The sequence below is a fragment of the Gekko japonicus genome, unplaced genomic scaffold (assembly GCF_001447785.1).
Source record: "Gekko japonicus isolate JY-2015 unplaced genomic scaffold, Gekko_japonicus_V1.1 scaffold3931, whole genome shotgun sequence".
NCBI lineage: Eukaryota > Metazoa > Chordata > Lepidosauria > Squamata > Gekkonidae > Gekko > Gekko japonicus.
In genome coordinates this window covers 6,705-26,367 of record NW_015163206.1, presented here as the reverse complement: position 1 = coordinate 26,367, position 19,663 = coordinate 6,705, and the positions used below count along the sequence as shown (strand labels likewise).

Below are 19,663 nucleotides of genomic sequence, written 5' to 3'. Positions count from 1 at the left end.
CTCCTCCTCCTCCCCCTCCTCCTCCTCTGGGTGACCACATTCCCTTTAAATGGCTTTTGCGAGATTCCCCCCCCCCCCATTCTGCTGGCCTCAGGGAGCCATTGCCCGCAGAAAGGAAGGAGAAAGGTTCCCCCGAATCTCAGAAACTAAACTGGTTTGTTAAACGCTGAAAGTTCGTAGTGGTCCATAGTTTGTGTGACCTCCCGAACCACGAACTGGGACGAACTTCCATTTTCCCGGTTTGTGCCCATCCCCGGTCATGAGACTTGCATGGAGAATGTGGAATGAAAGCTGTGTAAGAAGGGCAATTGAATAAGAATGACTGAAAAAGCTGGAAGGACCCAACCTCTTGACTAGAGTTTGCTTCCTCTGGAGGTCCAACAGCAGGGCATAAAGCCAAGGACTTCTTCCAATGTTGCCTTCTGGTTCTGGGATTCGGAGGATGACTGCCTCTGAATGTGGAGGTCCCCTTTAGCTGCTCCACAAATGGGTATGTTCATGGAGGGAGCTTTGACCCTCAAAAGCTTATGCCCTGGGAACCTTGCAGGCCTGGATTCGAATCATGCTCTGCTACTACAGTCCTACAAGGCTACCCTGTGCAACAACCTCAAAAGAAGCCACTGTGTGAATGGTACTCTGTGAGCGGGACAAAGTAAATTGGAAGCAAAACAGCAGGGGTGGAGGTGATGAGGAGGGAGAGAAACTGCGAAGCATCCCTCGCTGAAATCTGGACAGGTTGGAGAAAGCTACCTCTCCAGCGCTGGGGAAGTCATCAAACCCCAGCTAGTTTCTGAAGCGTTAATCATCCACCTGAGATCAGGTTGGCAAAATGCTGTCTCACACACGACAGCCAAGGATTTATTTCAGTAGTCGTTTGCAGCTGGAAGAAATGACCAGGGGCCAGAACGGCTGCATTATCTCGGGACGATTTCCTTGCCCCCCTGAAGGTGAAGCACGCTCTCCATTCACAGCTGTCTTCAGATGTGTTCAGACAAATGATCTTGCAACATTTCATTTAATTTCCCTGACTTCCCTCACTTTCTCAGTCCTCGGTGAAGGCTCCTGTCCCGGTGGAAAAACATACGCCTTTTGTGCCAACATCCCCGGGTTCAATCCCTCACTTCCCCTGTTCAAATGATCTCCAGGATCATCACAGAGAAAGTGAGTAAGCCGGGACAGACAGCTAGGGAGCTGGCCAAGATGACTGGAATGTCTGTCTGTCTATTGGGCTGCGGTGGCTCAAGTGGTTAAGATGCTGAACTGCAGACCGGAAGGTCGATAGTTCAGCAGTTCAAGACCCGAGTACCACGTGACAAAGTGAGCTCCCGTCTCTGGTCCCAGCTCCTGCCAACCTAGCAGTTCTATATATTTGCCAGAGATGCTTTAGGCTGGTCCTGCATTGGACAAGGGGTTGGACTAGATGGTCTGTATGGCCTCTTCCAACTCTATGATTCAATGAAAACAAGAAATTGCAAGTAGATAAATAGGTATCGCTTCGGTGGGAAGGTAACAGCGTTCTGTGCACCTCGGTGTCTAGTCATGCCAGTCACATGACCAGGGAAGTGTCTTCAGACAGCGCCGACTCTTCGGCTTGGGAACGGAGATGAGCACCACATCCCTAGAGTTGGATTCGACTGGCTTTCGAGCAAGGGAATCCTTTACCTTTACCTGGAAGATGAGGATACAGTCCTGGGAGGGGGTCATCTATGATTTGACACCACAATCGCGATTGTTCTTCAGGAGCATCTAGATCGGAGACTCTATGCAGATTATTACTACCAAAAATCACACACGTTCCGGCCACACAAACCAAAGCTGCAAGTACATATTCTCTAAATCAGTAAAGGTGAACGATGCTAAACACAATATTGTTACATTAACTATGGGCCCACTTTATATGAATGGCAAAATAAGGTCTGGGAACACTTTGTGCGCGGTAAAAATTGCAGCGAGTTCACAGACTAAACAGAAAGCATTTCAAGCAATGTGGTTCCCAATTGTTGAATATCTCACAATAGGGGAAATTCTCCCCAAAAATAAACACTACCAAAGTTTACTATATTTTTAATGAAAACAGTCTGTATTGTTGTGTAATGGTACCTTGAAAAACTGGTAGGGAAAACTATATGATGTTATATGTTATGCTGCATTGATGCTGTTGTATCAGCTATTTCTATAAGTTTGTTGTTGTTGTTGTTGTTGCTGTTTTGACTAAAAATAAAAAAATTATGAATCGGGGGGGGGGGAATTATGAGGTGTTTACAATGAACCACAGCGGAAGCTGTTAAAAAGAATACACTGGGTCAGACCATTGGGTCTGTTTCCGAGATCAGAAAGGCACTTCTGAAAGAAGAAAAGGAAAGGATGTATTTCTTCCCATGCAAACCTCCTCTACTTTATCTTTGGTGCTGTTCGTAAGGATCCCCTGTTGACCAAGAATAGGAGGCTCGGCGGTCTGGAAAGGGAGGCGGGAAACTCCTGCTCTGCAAGCACAACCCTCACCCAATCAAATCCTTGGTGCGGTGGTTAGGAGCAGGGGTCATTTCCTGCCGGAGCGCACAGGAGCAGCGCTCCGGCAATAAAGAGCCCAGGGGGCGGGCACATGCCCTGAGTCAGAGCAAGAAGCAGCCAGGTAAGCTGCAGAGCTCCCCCTGGCCCAAAACAGTCCAGTGGTATTTTTAAGACCAAGTTTTATTCAGGTATAAGCTCTCCCTCCTCTGCGAGGACAGATCTGCACGTCCCTGGGGGAGCAATGTTCCCTCTAAGCTGAGTTAGTGTGAGCTAGCTCACAGTTTTTTTAGCCTCCGGCTCACATATTTTTGTCTTAGCTCAGGAAGGATGGCCCCAGAGCAAACTAATTTGTGCAGTAGCCAAATGACTTGCTCACAGCTTTAATGTCAGGAGCTCACAAAGTAAAATTGTTGCTCACAAGACTCCACAGCTTAGAGGGGACATTGGGGGGGGGAGGTGTGGCTAATTGCCCCGGTGCAGATTGAGCCGCGATTACGCAATCAGACGGGCCGGCGGCACACCATGGGTCCTTCCCTCGGCGCCAGCGGGTAAACGAGGGACCGGAAGGGAATGTCGTACGCCGGCGGGATCACACCACAAGCATCTGGAGGCAGCCTGTGGCAAACGTTTACTAGTACCTTGGAGGTCCTAGTTTTTAAATGCGCATTGTTGGCGGTAACCAATGGGTGTGCTCCACTTCCCAGATGTTGGGGTGTGATCGCACCCGGATAATTCGCCCACCTTCCGTGCCTCTCCTGCGGCAACTTTGCTGTGTGACCGGGGCCATAGAATCATAGAATGTTAGAGTTGGAAAGGACCTTGCAGGTCATCTAGTCCAGCCCACTGCCCTCTGCAGGAGCAGAGCCGAAAGAGAGCCCTACAACATACCCAAAAGATGGTCGTCCAGCCTCCACTTGAAAACGTCCAGTGAAGGAGCATCCACCACCTCCCGAGGCAGTCTGTTCCACTGCTCAACCACTCTTGAAGTCAGGAGGTTTCTCCTGATATTTAGCCGGGATTGACTCCCTTGTAATTTCCACCCATTAGATCTAGTCTTGCGATCCGGAGCATTGCAATTATATATATCACCCAATGTGAACCTTTAGAACTTAATAAGAACCCTTCCTTCCTTCCCTGGAGTCCAGAATTGCCCCTCGATAGATTTTTTTTCTCTTTCTATCAAACAAAAGTCCATATGGACTGGCAGGATATATTACGAGCATTTGATGGGAATGGTCAAAACTAGAGGTGTATCCACTTCAAAAAAAACCAAAAACACCCCACCACTGTGTTATTACTGCTTCATTCCCATAGCTATTTTTGGCGGGTGATATTCTATTGTGGCATTTCTACATCATTAGTGCGAAATTGATGCAGAGAAATATGTTCGTTTCTACAAAAACATGTGTCACAAGGGAAGAGAAGCCGGTGTGAAAATCAAGACGAGTGGAATTAATTTCTCTGAAGGGAACGGCTTGGGCAGGGGGAGGAGAGCATATTTCCCCACAGGCATGCAACAATTTGGTTCCACATCCCTGTGGGTGGAAAGTTCCATCAAGTCACAGCTGATTTATGGCAACCCCGTAGGGTTCATAATATAAGAGACGAACAGAGGTGGTTTGCCATGGCCTTCCTCTGCATAGGGACCCCGGACTTCCTGGTCTCCCCTCCGAGTCTTAACCAGGGATGACCCTGTTTAGCTTCTGGGGGTGGGGGGAAGCTAGTAAAGGTAAAGGTAAAGGTCTCCCTTGCTCAAAAGCCAGTCGAATCCGACTCAAGGGTTGCGGTGCTCATCTCCATTTCCAAGCTGAAGAGCCAGCGCTGTCCGAAGACATTTCCGTGGTCATGTGACTGGTATGACTAAACACCAAGGCGCACGGAACGCTGTTACCTTCCCACCGAAGTGGTACCTATTTATCTACTTGCAGTTTCTGGCTTCCGAACGGCTAGGTTGGCAGGTGCTGGAACTAGAGCCGGGAGCTCACTCCATCATGCGGCAACCCGGGTCTCGAACTGCTGAACTACCGACCTTCCAATGCCTGCAGTTCAGCGTCTTAACCACTTGAGCCACCGCAGCTCCTTCTACCAAAACAAGCTGAGACTCCACTTTAATTGTGTGCAAAGAAGAGCTTCATTGGCAAGACAGAAGAGGGAAGTCAATTGCTTGCAACAACAAAAAAAAGGAAACACGTTTTTTATCCAAACTCGGCTTTATTAGTCTCCTTGTGTTTCTAAGGAAACAATCTGCTGACCCTTACATTGGAGGGATCGAGTAGGCATATGGATTTAATAAAAAGGGAAACTGTGCTTTTGGAAGCATATCCCTGACAACAGCACGCATTTCAGTTCTCCAGTTTAATTGTTTTTAACAATGCTAATATTGCCGGGACCGGGCCAGGCCTGCCAGCAACTGTGCAAGAATCCAGACCTGGGATGCGAGGGATGTTCTGGAGCAGGGGTCCCCAACCCGGTGCCCACCAACATCTTTCCTTCTTATAAAGTGGTTGGGGGCAGGTGGGCTCTGCCCAGTGGGGTTTCTGATTGGCCACTGGAGAACCACTTGGCTGTGCAGAGAGCTGCCACTGCAGTGTTGTTTTTATCCTGCGCCTTATGCCTCTTTCCCAATGGATTTCTGAGTATTTCCTTTTCTTGTCCCCCACCCCGGGGCTTCCTCTGTAACTGCCTCCCACAGTGGCCATTTTGTGGTCACGCCCACCACCCTGCATCATGCGCACGGGACAAGAAGGTTGGGGTTGTGGGGCCTTGTTCGAACTCACATTTCTTGTTTGCCGTTGCTGCAATTAGGTATCCCCGCTGAAGGCATTCTAAGCTCAGTGTCTGAGAATCCTTCAGGTTAGTAGAAAGATATTGACATTATTGGTGTATATGTCTTTAAACAGACACACTTAACACTGCAATATTACTTGTAAAGCAAGAAGAAGGAGAAGGAGGAGAAGGAGGAGGAGGAGGAGGAGACAGAATTTATACCCTGCCCTTCACTCAGAGTCTCAGAGCGGCTTACAAACTCCTCTCCTTCCCCTCCCCACAACAGACACCCTGTGAGGTAGGTGGCTGAGGTGGAGGAGGAGGAGGAGGAGACAGAATTTATACCCTGCCCTTCACTCAGAGTCTCAGAGCGGCTTACAAACTCCTCTCCTTCCCCTCCCCACAACAGACACCCTGTGAGGTAGGTGGGGCTGAGAGAGCTGTCTCGAGAACTGCCCTTGAGAGAACAGCTGTGAAAGAATGTGTGACCGGCCCAAGGTCACACCAGCAGCTGCAAGTGGAGGAGTGGGGAATCAAACCCAGTTCTCCCAGATTAGAGTCCGCACACTACACCAATCTACACCAAAGCACAACACATATGGGTGAATGTTACCTGTTAGAATAATTTCAATATAGAATGGAACACGTCGTTTTTACGTGCTGTTGCATTGTTTACTCTAGCGTTACCCAGTGGATTCCCAGTTTGTATTTCGTTGCTACAACTAGAACAAGAGTATCGAGAAGTGAGGAGCAAGCATTTCTCAGTTCGGATTGCAATGCTGTGGCTAATTTAGGAAGCTTGGGAAAACAAATGCACTTTATATTGAGAATCCAACGTTGCACTAGTTTTGCATTTCCAAATTACTTGTGCATATTAACCTACAAAAGGGTGGGTCTCTCAACATACTGGAGTAAACTTGGAGCAAGCACTATCACAAGGAACCTTGCTCTGTGTGAAATTTTAACTGTACACAAGCTATGGTTACTTTGAAGCTAGACTACTGCAAGGAACTCTGCATGGTTCAGCCCGTAAAATAACCTCAGAAACTCCAGTTGGTACAAAACGCCACAGTCTAGTTACTGTCAGGTACTAGATGGAAACTGCATGTCACAACCATTCTGCAGAGGTGGAGGAGGCTGAGGAGAAGGAGATGGAGGAGGAGGAGGAGATTAGATTTATACCCCACACAAAGGAGTCTCAGAGTGGTTTACAATCCCTTTCCCTTCCCTTCCCCAAAACAAGCCCTTAGAGGTAGGTGGGGCTGAGAGAGCTCTTTCGAGAACTTGAGAGAACAGCTCTGAGAGAACGTGTGACGGACCGAAGGTCACACCAGCAGCTGCATGTGGAAGAGTGAGGAATCAAACCTGGTTCTCCCAGATTAGAGTCCGCACTCTTAACCACTACCCCAAACTGGCTCTCATCTTTGGTTGCTGATCAGTTGCCAAGCCTCATTCAAGGAGCTGGTTATCGCCTACACAACCCTTCATGGCCTTGCACCCAAGTATCTGCAGGACAGACCTCCCCTGCTGTCCCCCACCATGTCTGCTTGGCTCATTTGAGCAGGGTCTCTTGAAGATGCAACCCTGAAGACAGGTTAAGACCAGCAGCTGCCCTTTCACGGATTTTCCCTGCAGTGCCCCCCACCACCCCCTTTGTGGAACGGCTTGCCTGATCGGGTCAGGAAGACAACAATACTTATGGGCAAAACTGCTCCACTCAGTCACAGTTCTAATCCTTTTATTATTTTTTTCAAGTGACTTTATGACGGACTAGAATTATAGTCAACGGCAATCAAGCAGGGCTCTTTTTGTAGCAGGGACTCCTTTGCACATTAGGCGACACACCCCTGATGTAGCCAATCCTCCAAGAGTTTACAGAGCTCTTCTTACAGGGGTTACTGTAAGCTCTTGGAGGATTGGCTACATTAGGGGTGTGGGCTCTTTTTGTAGCAAGAGCTCCTTTGCATATTAGGCGACACACCCCTAATATAGCCAATCCTCCAAGAGCTGACAGAGCTCTTCTTACAGAGGCTATTGTAAGCTCTTGGAGGATTGGCTATATTAGGGGCGTGTCGCCTAATATTCAAAGGAGTTCCTGCTACAAAAAGAGCCCTGCTAGGTATCATCGGCTTTTACTGCACTGCCTTCCACCTGAGTAACCCACTTGCTGAGGTATATCATAGCTCAGACAGGTTTTTGTTTCTTTGCATGGTTTTCTAACACTAGAATCCTATTCATAAGGACATAAGGGAAGCCAATGCTGGATCAGGCCAATGGCCCATGCAGTCCAACACTCTGTGTCACACAGTGGCCAAAAATACCAGTGCCATCAGGACACTAGAAGCCCTCCCACTGTTGCCCCCTCATTGCATTGTCCATTGGGGAACTCATGCTATTTTGACTAAATAGTTTTCTGTATCCTGCAATCTGCCTTGATCCCCAGTGAGAAGGACCGGCTACAAAAGGAGGACATAAACACATATATGCCTGTATTTGGAGGGGCATCTTGCCATTTCCCGTCCACCACTATTTCCTTTTCTCCTTATCTGGAAATCTCCATAGTCTCTCCCCTTTTCCTCTCTCCTTCTCTACTTCCCACCCGCCAACCAAGCTACATTTTATCAGCTCCCCATCTTCAGTTATCCAGGGCTCTTTTTGTAGAAAAAGCCCAGCAGGAACTCATTAGCATAATAGGCCACACCCGAACTCATTAGCATATTGGGCCACACCCCTGACAGCACAGCTCATTGGCACATTAGGCCGCACCCCCATGTTACCAGAAGTGTGGTCATCCAGCCACACCCACCTTTTGCTTGTTATTCTGTTTACCTTGTTTGTTGTCAAAACCCAGGGCCTTTTTTGTAGCAGGAACTCCTTTGCATGTTAGGCCACACACCCCTAATGTAGCCAATCCTAATGTGTTCCTGCTGTTGGGTGTGGCCTATTATGCTAATGAGTTCCTGCTGGGCGTGGCCAACTCGGGAGCCAGCCGGAACTCCGTTCCTGTGCGTTCCTGCCCAAAAATAGCCCTGCCCATAAGTAATCCAATACTATTAAAAGAGATGAGGGGGTTGCCCCCCCCCAGCACCAGAGCATCACTTGCCCCAGAGACCTAGAGTTCCTTCTTATCTACAGCCACTAGCCACCAGTGTTTGTAGAGCAGTGCCCTTTGTAGACCCGGAACACGAGCAGATTGTGAACGGGGTTCTGCAGACCTCTCTGAGAACCGCTTTGTTCCTTTCGGAGCTGTGTTTTATTAATGGGGATGCTAAATAAGGAAACAAAGGAGACTGAAAACAAGTTAATTAATTAAAAAAATACATGTCAGGCAAGGTCTGATTAAGCCTTGATTACGGGGTGGAAAATGCATTTATATTTACCCTGCTTTGGTAATCATAAATCGTCGCTTGTTGACACCTGGGGTTACATTCTGAAAGGTGAGATTTTCCCTGGCGGTTCTGCTCGGAAAGTTTGGTGTCAGTGTCTGTGGTTAGGGGACTGTTTTCCTTCATTGGGATCCTTTTCTGAAGCACTTCTTGGCTGTCATCATCGACTTTAAAGCTTGTGGTTCGGGGACAGATGGGTTTTCCGCTGGGACTTCTTCTTTTGCTGTCGAGTCACGGCTGGCCTATGTAGGATTTCCAAAACCTATATTGTGTGTGCGTGAGGGAGTCATGGCTGACTTCTGGTGTCCCCTAGTGGTGCTTAGGCATTTCAGAGAGGCTGACTTGCTTTTGCCTGCCTTTGTGTCCTGGCCCTGGTATTCCTTGGAGGTCTCCCATCTAGGTATTTGCCCGAGTTGACCCTGCTTAGCTCCAACATCTGATGAGATTGGGCTTGCCTGGGCTATCCAGGTAGCATTTCCAAGGCAAGAGACATTTAGGGGTGCTTTCCCATTGCCTGCCCCTGTGTCGTGACTCTGGGCTTCCTTGCTGGTCTCCCATCCAAGTACTAACCGGGGCCGACCCTGCTTAGCTTCCAAGAGCTGATGGCAGAGAACTAGCCTGAGTCGTCCAGATCAGGGCAGGTGGTGGAAAGGGCCATCAGGTCACAGACAACTTACGGTAACCCCAGCGGGGCTGCAAGGCAAGAGACGGTGGTTTCCCATTGCCTATCACTGTTCCTGCCCAAAAATAGCCCTGGTTATACCTATTATTTAGAAAAAAAAAGAAGAGAAGAAGAAGAGATTGGATTTATATCCCGCCCTTCACTACCCAAAGAAGTCTCAGAGAGGCTTACAAACTCCTTCCCCTTCCCCTCCCCACAACAGGCACCCTGTGAGTTAGATGGGTCTGAGAAAGCTCTTTCAAGGACTGCTCTTGAGAGAACAGCTCTGATAGAACTATGGCTTGCCCAAGGTCATCCAGCAGCTCCATGTGACGTGGGGAATCAAACCCAGTTCTCCCAGATTAGAGTCCACGTACTGAACCACTACACCAAAATTTATTTCATTTATATCCCCACCTTTCTCCATTATGGGGTCCCAAAACAGCTTACATCATTCTTCTCTCCTCCATTTTATCCTCACAACAACCCTGCAAGGTGCATTAGGCTTAAAATGTATGATTGTCCCAAGGTCACCCAACAAATTTCCAAAACGGCCTAGTGACTTGAAATTGGGTCTCCCAGATGCTGATTGGAAACCTCAACCACTACCCAACAATGGCTTTTGTGGTGTGGATGCAGTACTGAGCAGCCAGGCCTGGGTGAGTCACATGGTAGCAAGTCACCTCACAGTTGCTACCTGACCTGGCCCTGATGAATCCTCTCTCAAATGCCAAGACAGCCCTGGAAAGACCCTTGCCCCTTCCCCTACATTTTACTGACAGAAACCAAGGGTTGAAGGCTGGCAATACTTTTGTGGTTGCCTAGCAACAGCCATGAGGGCATTTGTTTCTTAAAGCTACAGGTACTGCTTCTATTGTTTCAAGGGGGTTAACCACCGCTTTTTAAAAAAAAAAGATTTCAGATTTTTATGTAAATCTGGGGCATTTGTCAGGTCTTTAGAAATATCTCTTTTGGCTGTTCATGGCTCCAGTGTGGATTTAAGTATCCACAGATTTGGCCATGTTGAGAATTAGCTGTATTGATATAAGATGCAGATGTTTTTTTAAAAAATATTCATGACCTGCCTATGACTACCTCGAAGTGGAGGTAATTCCAGCAATTCATTTAACTGTGATCATGCTCTAACAGTGGCTGACCAGCAAACCAATTCTATAAACTACTAGTACTGCTCATTTCACGTAGAGGTGGGCTCAACTGAATGGGAAATAGGCATCATGAAAAAAAATAGATAAATCCAATTTTTGAACTTATGATCTGTGCAAAACGAGTCACTGACAAAATTGAATGGGGGAAGCAAGCTGGCGTCCAATGTGCAGTAGACAGAAAATGTTTCTCAGGGCAGGATTCTTGTATTTATATCCAGCCTACCCCATTCTGATGCACAACATTGCCTGACAATCATACCGACTGCCATGACACACCTCGGATGTCATCAGGGCTTGACACAATCATATGACACGGTCCCAGAGAGTTCAACAGAGAGCCTAATTACACTGTCTCTGGTTCCGTTATGGAAGACCCATTCTGGATCCAACCAAGGAACTGTCACACCAGGCATTCTAAACAGGGAGTTCTGCTGGGTTTTTTGAAATGTGATTTTCAGGTGCACGGTGGCCTGATTTGAAATAAGACAACGGCTTGTATGGAGTTGGTGATTAAGCACACCCCGTATTCCTAACCTGAAAACACCCCTGGGAGTCAACATTTGCCACCCGGAGAAACTCCTGCTTATTGGGGTCTATGGATGTACTGATAGCCTACCTATAAGTTTCACCAGCGGGGCTAAGAGGAGTGCCACAGGGCCATTTCAAGATTTCAGGTTAAGACAAAGGGCAGTGGAATATTTAAGCCACCTTTCCCCATGCATCATGGTCCCAATCCCAGCTGAGTCTCCGGGAGTCTGAGGATTGTTTCGACACCGAACTCCCAGTAGTTTGACTGGACCCGTGTCAAATCTGGGGCACACCCGAGACAGCATAATGTATAGTTCAGTCCTATGAAAACCAGCCCGGTTTCAAGCCAGGAGGTGTCTGTTAAATGTTTGTTTAAAGTATTTAAAGCACTTTACAAATGGTGTCTATTGGTGGCTACTAGCCATGGTGACTAAGGGGAACCTCCACATTCAGAGGCAGTCAACAACTGAATCAGTGCCAGGAGGAAGAATCCTGGAGAGACCTTAGACTCTATGCCCTGTTGGTGGCCCTCCAGAGGAACTGGTTGGCTGCTTTGTGAGAGAGGATGCTGGACTAGAAGGACCACTAGTCTGATCCAGCAGGACTCTTCTTATGTTCTAATGGAACATAATGCCCTGTGGTTGGCCATCCATAGGAACTGGTTGGCTGCTTTGTGAGAGAGGATGTTGGTCTAAATGGACCACTAGTCTGATGCAGGGCTCTTCTTATGTTCTAATGAAATCTATGCCCTGTTGTTGGCCCTCTAGAGGAACCAGTTGGCTACTTTGTGAGACAGGATGCTGGACTAGATGGACTACTAGTCTGGTCCAGCAGGACTCTTCTTATGTTCTTATGCCTTAGTAACTCCATCAAGTACATAGATTAAGAACACAGTGGGTGGAGTGACATACTTGCCAGAGGCCACTCAGTAGGGTTGTCAGGTCAGGGTTGGAAAATACCTGGGGACTCTGGGGGTGGAGACGGGAGAGGGCGGGGTTTGGGGAGGGGCCTCAGCATAGTACGATGCCATAGAGTCCACCCTCCAAAGCAGCCATTTTCTTCAGGGGAGCTGATCTCCGTCAGCTGGAGATCAGTTGTAAAAGCGGGAGATCCCCAGGCCCCACCTGGAGGCTGGCAACCCTACCACTCGGTAAGTTAATGGCCACTGGAAAAGACAATAAGGGTAGGAAAAGTCGATGGCAGTAGGAAAAGGGGGCGGAAAGACCCAATATAAAATGGATTGACTCAAAAAAGGAAGCCACAGCCCCCAGTTTGCAAGACCAATGTAAGGCCGTTAATATGGAATAGTTGAGCAGTGGAATGGGCTACCCAGGGTGGTGGTGAGCTCCCCTTCACTGGTAGTCTGGACTGACACTGGTCAGGGATCCTTTAAGCCAGGGGTGTCAAACATGTGGCCCGGGGGCCAGATCAAGCCCCCGGAGGGCTTTTATCAGCCTTGCAGTGGAACTGGCTGTCTTCTGCTTCTTCTTTCCAGTTCTGCTGCTGCTGCATCATCGTAGGTTTGCAGCTTACAGATACACACCTGAACAGCATACTCAAGATCACAACAGCACAGACATTTTGATGCAATAATTCAGAGCGAGAGGTGTCAGTTATCAGACACTGTTAAACAAACAGAATATTGGAAGAGTGCTGTTTTGAGCATGTTTTTATTTTAAGTTAAAAAAAAAACACGTTTGTGTTCGTGTCCTTTATAAAGTCTCTATCTCCACTACCTGGCATTACCTTTTATGACACACATGGCCCAGCCCAACAAGGTCTCATTTATGCCAGATCCAGCCCTCATAACAAATGAGTTTGGCAGCCTTGCTTTAGGCTGATCCTGCATTGAGCAGGGGGCCGGGCCGGGTGGCCTCTTCCAGTCCTATGAAAGGACATTTTGGAGGCCGTTAATTCATCGTGTCGCCAGACATCAGAAATGACGTGATGACACAAAACACACAGAGATGAGACTTGAATCCTGTGCTTGCATATCACACACACGCATGCCACAACTCATTTGCATTCAGAGGACACACTGCTGACCGATGATGTGTGGGAAACACCAACCCACAACGTTCACACATCATTTTGATGCTGCCAATGAACAGTGGGGTTTTCTGTTTAGGATCTGCTGAGGGCCCTCACTTTGCAAACAGAAGAAACCAAAAAAAAATCATATTGCATATAAAAAACATTATCTTTTATGGATACCAAAATCTACAATCTCAGACTTTCCGCCTCCGAGGAGCCGTGCTCCGCCTTCCACATCTGAATATATGCGGATTCTTGTATTGTTCTATCGGGTGTTAACTTTAATTCCTCCTCAGATGCATGATGCGTTCCCATTACTGCGGGTGAGGGAGCCGTACTTTTTGAATTTCCTGACCGTTGTGCAAGAGAGAAAATAAAATCCAAACAGTAAGGCTGCATTAGCAGCGGCATGGGCTTTATGCCTCCAATTTCCCTGTTTTATTTTCCTTTACAAGGAAAGGAGGAGGGGTGGAATAAAATGGGAAATCCAGAAGGAATAATAGATGCAAACAGACGTGCCTGTAAGACCACAATTGTGCCTGGCTTAAACCATTTGCAAATGGACGTGCTTTCGAATTTGAATGCGCTCTTCAAGGGCACGAGCCCTTCAAAAGGAATGAAGTAAGATTAAGTGTGTGTGTTTGAGAGTGTTACACACACACACACACACACACAAGGAATAAGGCTCATTGTGGAAATACATGCAACGAGCTCTAGAAAGAGGCTCTGGGTGGGTGCCCTGGTCTTTGGCACTCAGCGTCAATTTGCTGTGGTGATCTCAGCAGGGTATAATGACACAGAACTTACAATTTTCTTCAGGGAAACTGATCTCTGCCATCTGAAGAGCAGCTGTAAATCTGAGTGACCTCTAGCCCTCCCCTGGAGATTGGCAATTGTGGTTCACCAGGAGGAAATGGCTGGTTTGGAGGGTGGAGTCTATGGGATTGTACCTGTCTGAGGTCCCACCCCTCCTCAAACCACACCCTCTCCAGGCTCCACCCCTCAAATATCCAGGAATTTTCCAGCCTGGAGTTGGCAACCCTATCTCCTTTCCAGCCAACCATCAATCTACCTTTATGTGCCCCTCTGACTTCAGCTTTCCATCTTCCCCTCCCTCACTCCTGGTGATCAGCTGTAATTCTAAGATATCTCCAGCCCCCACCTGGAGATTGGCAACAATGGTTCCCCAGGAGGAAATGGCTTGTTTGGAGGGTGAAGTTTATTGCATTGTACCTGTCTGAGGTCCGACCCCTTCAAAATCCCACCCTCTCCAGGCTCCACCCCTCAAATTTCCAGGAATTTCCCAGCCTGGAATTGGCAACCCTATCTCCTTCCCAGCCAACCATCAACCTACCTTTATCTGCTCCTTTGACTTCAGTTTTCCATCTCCTCCCCTCTCCCTCCTGGAGAGCAGTTGTAATTCTGAGTGATCTCCAGCCCTCACATAGAGATTGGAAACAATGGTTCCCCAAGAGGAAATGGCTGGTTTGGAGGGTGGAGTCTATGGCATTGTACCTGTCTGAGGTCCCACCCCTCTTCAAACCTCATCCTGTCCACTCTCCACCCCTCAAATCTCCAGGAATTTCCATACCTAAAGCTGGCAACTTTATCTCCTCCCCTCTCAGCAGCCTCTTCCTAGGCAAAGTCCTGTCTTTCTCATTAGTGGGTAGCAAAGCAGCTTACTTCATTCTCCTCTTCCGCTTTGTGATCTGTACAGAAACCCTGCAAGGTAGGTTAGGCAGAAAGTCTGTGGCTGGTCCAAAATTACCCAGGCAGCTTCCATAGGGAGGCTCCTGGTGAACAGGAGCAAGCAACCAGGGCTACTGAAGTAATGCCAGTCAGGAGGCATGAAGTCACCTTGAGAGTGCTGGCAGGCCTAGAGTTGCCAACAAAGACAGATTGATGCAAAGGAGGATGGGAAAGCCTCCATATCTCTATTTTGCCTTAAATTGGTTTTGATGCCTGCAGAGTAAGAAAATGCCAGATGGGTGCCCCATGGTAAATGGACAATTACTAAAGATTTTCCAAAACACTACTCTGTCCACATTCATTTTCTATACTCACAGCGTCCCCTGCCTAAACGCAACACATCCCCAGCACTTTGAATTAGCACCAGAACTTTAAGAGCTCTCCTGCTGTCACTTGGAGATTGGCAACAGCTTCTTTGGAGGGTGGGGTCTATGGCATTGTCTCTCTCTGAGGTCCCCCCCTTCCTCCTTCTCAGACCCCACCCTCAGCAGGCTTCATCCCTAAAATATCCTGGAAGTTTCCAACTGTGAATGGTCCATAATCCCCCAGGCAGCTTTTAAAACATGAACCTGGGATCTGCACACCATCCTCTGAAGCACTCTCAGGTACATATCTGTGGCTGTAATGGGGTGACTGCTGGCACCTTTTCCTATAATTTTTTGTCTTGTGGTATTCTGCTTGTGGTGTGGTATGGTTGTGTTATTGGGTTTGTTTCTTTTGAAGGGGAAGTGATGTATTGTGGGTGAGGACATATTTTACCTCAGAAAACACAAGGTTGCATATGCAAATGGAGGGGGGGAGTTTGAGGTGCGAAATGGAGTGAGGTTCAATCAGCTTCCATATGCAAAAGACCTTGAAACGCTGGCCCAATCAAAGAAGAGTGGCCTAGGCTGCAGTGGGTGGGAGAGAACTCAGGCAACACAGCCAGTGGATAGAGACACCTTGTGATTGACGTATCACAGAGCCAACTGATTTTGGCGGGCATAGAATGTTGTCATGCGAGAATGCTTTTATATATAAGGACAGGATATCTGAAACAGTTTGGGACAATGATTCTATTTTCTCAGCTTTCTTTGGAATGCTTCCAAATTTTTCCCTGATAGGAATTGTTCCCAGAATGCACACATACAATGCCTTTTGTATCATGCCAAACACTGGCTAAGTTTAGACACTATGCAAGCCCATGGCTAACTTAAATTAACCGTGGTTAGTGTAGGACAGGGGTGTCAAACATGTGGTCCGGGGGCCAGATCAGGCCCCCGAAGGGCTTCTGTCAGGCCCACAGTGGAACTGGCTGTCTTCTGCTTCTTCTTCCAGTTCTGCTGCTACTGCGTCATTGTAGGTTTGCAGCTTACAGATACACACCTGAACAACATACTCAAGACTGCAACAGCACAGACATTGTGATGCAATGATTCAGAGCAAGAGGAGTCAGTTATCAGACACTGTTAAATAAATAAAATATTGCAAGAGGGCTCATGTTTTGAGCATGTTTTTATTTTAAGTAAAAAAAAACCCTTTGTGTTTGTGTCATTTATAAAGTTTATATCTCCGATACCTGGCATTACCTTTTATGACACACATAGCCCAGCCCAACAAGGTCTCATTTACGTCAGATCCGGCCCTCACAACAAATGAGTTTGACACCCCTGGTGTAGGGTATCCAAATGCAGGCCGCTCCACCAACTGCAGTTTATTAGGATCCTTCAAGCCAGAATATAAAATAATGGTTTGGAGCTGGTTTATTATTCAGCTCTGAAGAAGGGAGCCATGACTCACGAAAGCTCATCCCCTGCCACAATTTCGTGTTCACCTTTGACCATTCCTGCAGTAATAAAATTCCCCGCGTTATGTGAAATTTCCCACAGCCAATCTTTTCTCGTCAGGCGCAAAGCCAACGTTTTCTCCTCCTTACCCTGTGTTTTTGGAACTTGCTAAAACTGGGGATTCCGAAAACACAGGGTAAGGAGGAGAAAATTTCGGCTTTGCGCCTGACGAGGAAAGATCTACTGCGGGAAATTTCACACAACACACCATTTTTTAAAAAAAATGTCAGTGTGGGGAATTCAGTACTACGGAAATGATCTTTAAGGTGCTCTTGGACTTTTCTGCTCTTTTCAACTGCCACCAGGGGTCATTTCCTGCAGGAGCGCACAGGAGCGGAGCTCCGGCAGTAAAGAGCCCAGGGGGCGGGCACATGCGACAAGCCCCACCCCCTGCTCCCAGCAGCCCTCAGTCAGAGCAAGAAGCAGCCAGGTAAGCTGCAGAGCCCCCCCGGCCCCCCGGTCCAAAACAGTCCAGTGGCACCTTTAAGACCAAGTTTGATTCAGGTACAAGCTCTCCCTCCTCTGCGAGGGCAGATCTGCATGTTCCCCTCCCCCTCCAATAGCTAGCAATCCAAAACAGTCCAGTGGAGCCTGAGCGGTGGGTGTTGCCTTCCGACACCTTTCCGGTGATGTCAGGGGGTGTGGCATATGCAAATAAGTTATGCTAATGAGTTATGCTAATGAACTCCTGCACCTCTTTTTCTACAAAACGACCCCTGACTGCTACAGACAGACTAAAAAGGCGACCCATCTTGATCTATCTGAAGAAGTGAGCGGCGACTCGCAAAAGTTCCGCCCCTGCCACAAATGTTGTTAGTCTTCAAGATGCTGCTGGACCCAGGCTCTCCTCTACTGCGACAGACAGACTGACACAGCGACTCGTATTATACTAACCACAATGAGCCTTAACTATGGTGTGACGTGAGATAAGAACACAGAAACCTTGGGTTAATCCTCACATGTTCCCCAGTGCTTGCTATCATGTATTCCCTGGTTGCAGAAGAAGAAGAGGAGGAGGAGGAGATTGGATTCATCCCCCGCCCTTCACTACCCAAGGGAGTCTCAGAGCAGCTTACAAACTCCTTTCCCTTCCTCCTCCCCACAACAGACACCCTGTGAGGTAGGTGGGGCTGAGAGAGCTCTGACAGAAACTGCTCTTTTTCAAGAACGGCTGTGCCAGAACTATGACTTGCCCAAGGTCATCCAGCAGGTGCAAGTGGAGGAGCAGGGAATCAACCCCGGTTCTCCCAGATTAGAGTCCGCACACTTAACCACTACACCAAACTGGCTCTCATGTATTCCCTGGTTGCAGAGAAGTCAGCATGAAAATAATGGAAACAGCATTAATTAAGGCAAGCCGAGATCTGAGTGATGCTCTGTGAACCAAACCCTGGATTCAAAAACTACCCACAATTCAAAGAAACTATAGCTTTCTGCTCTGCCTGGAGTGTGCCGCTGTTAACGGGAATCAAGAATCGAGATGGAAAACAGAAACTGACGTATCAGTTAGCAGTTTATGCTACCCCCAAAAAGCGAATAAAGTTTAAACCCCATACTTACGGCCTTCCTAGGTCTTTGGCCCATAGGAAGTAAAGCTTTGGACTTCTCTGCAATTTTCTGCCAACACAAAAAGGGTAAATTGCATTAGTGGCCGTCATACAATAGGAATACATTAGAACTTTATGGGGATTTTTGTTAAAAAAGAAGTGGAAAAATAAGCTAACCCTATGGTTCCGGGCACGGGAGAAAAGCTGCTCTGGAAAAGGGTAGGCCTCTGAGAAATCAAAAGTCACGTCAGCGTCAAGGACAACAGGGTTATCAAAAGCGAAACCTTGCATTCAAAAAGTGACAGCTGCAACTGTGGAAGTAGCAATTTGCCACTCAAAAGCAGATCCCTGACGCAACCGGGCCATTCAGGGGAGGGGGAAATGCAATGGATAATTTGGGCACATGGCAATTTATTAAAAATAAATTGCATAGGTGGCGAGTCACGTGCAAAACTTCATATGGAACATGGATTGAACTACAGAAACAGCGATGTCAGGGATGGCGACCTCTCCGTATCCATGGGTCCGGTGCATGCTGAGAACAGTATTAAATACAAAGTAATTGGCTGCATCAAACAGATCCACTTTGCGAATGACGGCATGTTCCTCTGACACAATTCCATGTTGAGTTTCCAACCTTCAAGAAGGAGGAGGAGGAGGAGATTGGATTTATACCCCACCCTTCACTCGGAGTTTCAGAGCGGCTTACAAACTCATCCCCCTTTCCACAACAGACACCCTGTGAGGCAGGTGGGGCTGAGAGAGCTCTTTCCAGAACTGTCCTTGAGAGAACAGCTCTGACAGAACTACGGCTTGCCCAAGGTCATCCAGCAGCTGCAAGTGGAGGAGTGGGGAACCAAACCCGGTTCTCCCAGATTAGAATCTCTGCTCATAACCACTAGACCAAACAAGGGGGACCCAGAGATCTTCTGGAGTTACAAGTGATCTCTAGACTGCAAAGATTTTTTCCCTTGGAGAAGATGGCCACTGTGGAGGGTGGACTCTATGGCATTATGCTCAGCTGAGGTCCCCCCTCCCCAAACCTCACCCTCCTCAGGAATTTCCCAACCCAGAGCTGGCAACCCCAACTTCTCGCATCGGCTGATGTATCCTTGTGTCAGAGGAAAGACCTGATGTCCGTTGGCCGGATCTGTGGGCTCCAGCCACTTATAATCACAGAGGAATTTCAAGAGAAAAGCATATAGCTCGATTCCTTAATTTTGCAGGAAGTAAAAACACCACAATCTGAATTGAACCTGGAACCAAAAATGAAGAGAATGCATCTTATGGTGTAAGCTGTGTCCCATGAGGAAGAGGAGTAGAAGAACCTCTGCTTGGCAAGCAGGACCTAAGGTTCAAGTCCCATCCTCTCCAGTTAAAACAACAACAGCAACAACAACAACAACGACGACGACAACAAAAACAACAACAACAACAACAACAACAACAACAACAACAACAACAACAACAGCAACAACAACAATAATAA

General features: G+C 47.7%; 1 long non-coding RNA gene across 1 annotated transcript in view; it reads right to left on the bottom strand.

Annotated features, from left to right (window-relative positions):
* The window catches only part of LOC107106944, a 65,686-nt gene that overhangs the window by 45,203 nt on the left and 820 nt on the right, over window positions 1-19,663 (bottom strand). The window contains exon 2 of the long non-coding RNA XR_001482380.1: window positions 18,188-18,244. This is a non-coding gene — a long non-coding RNA (uncharacterized LOC107106944). The remainder of the gene's footprint in view (window positions 1-18,187; window positions 18,245-19,663) is intronic.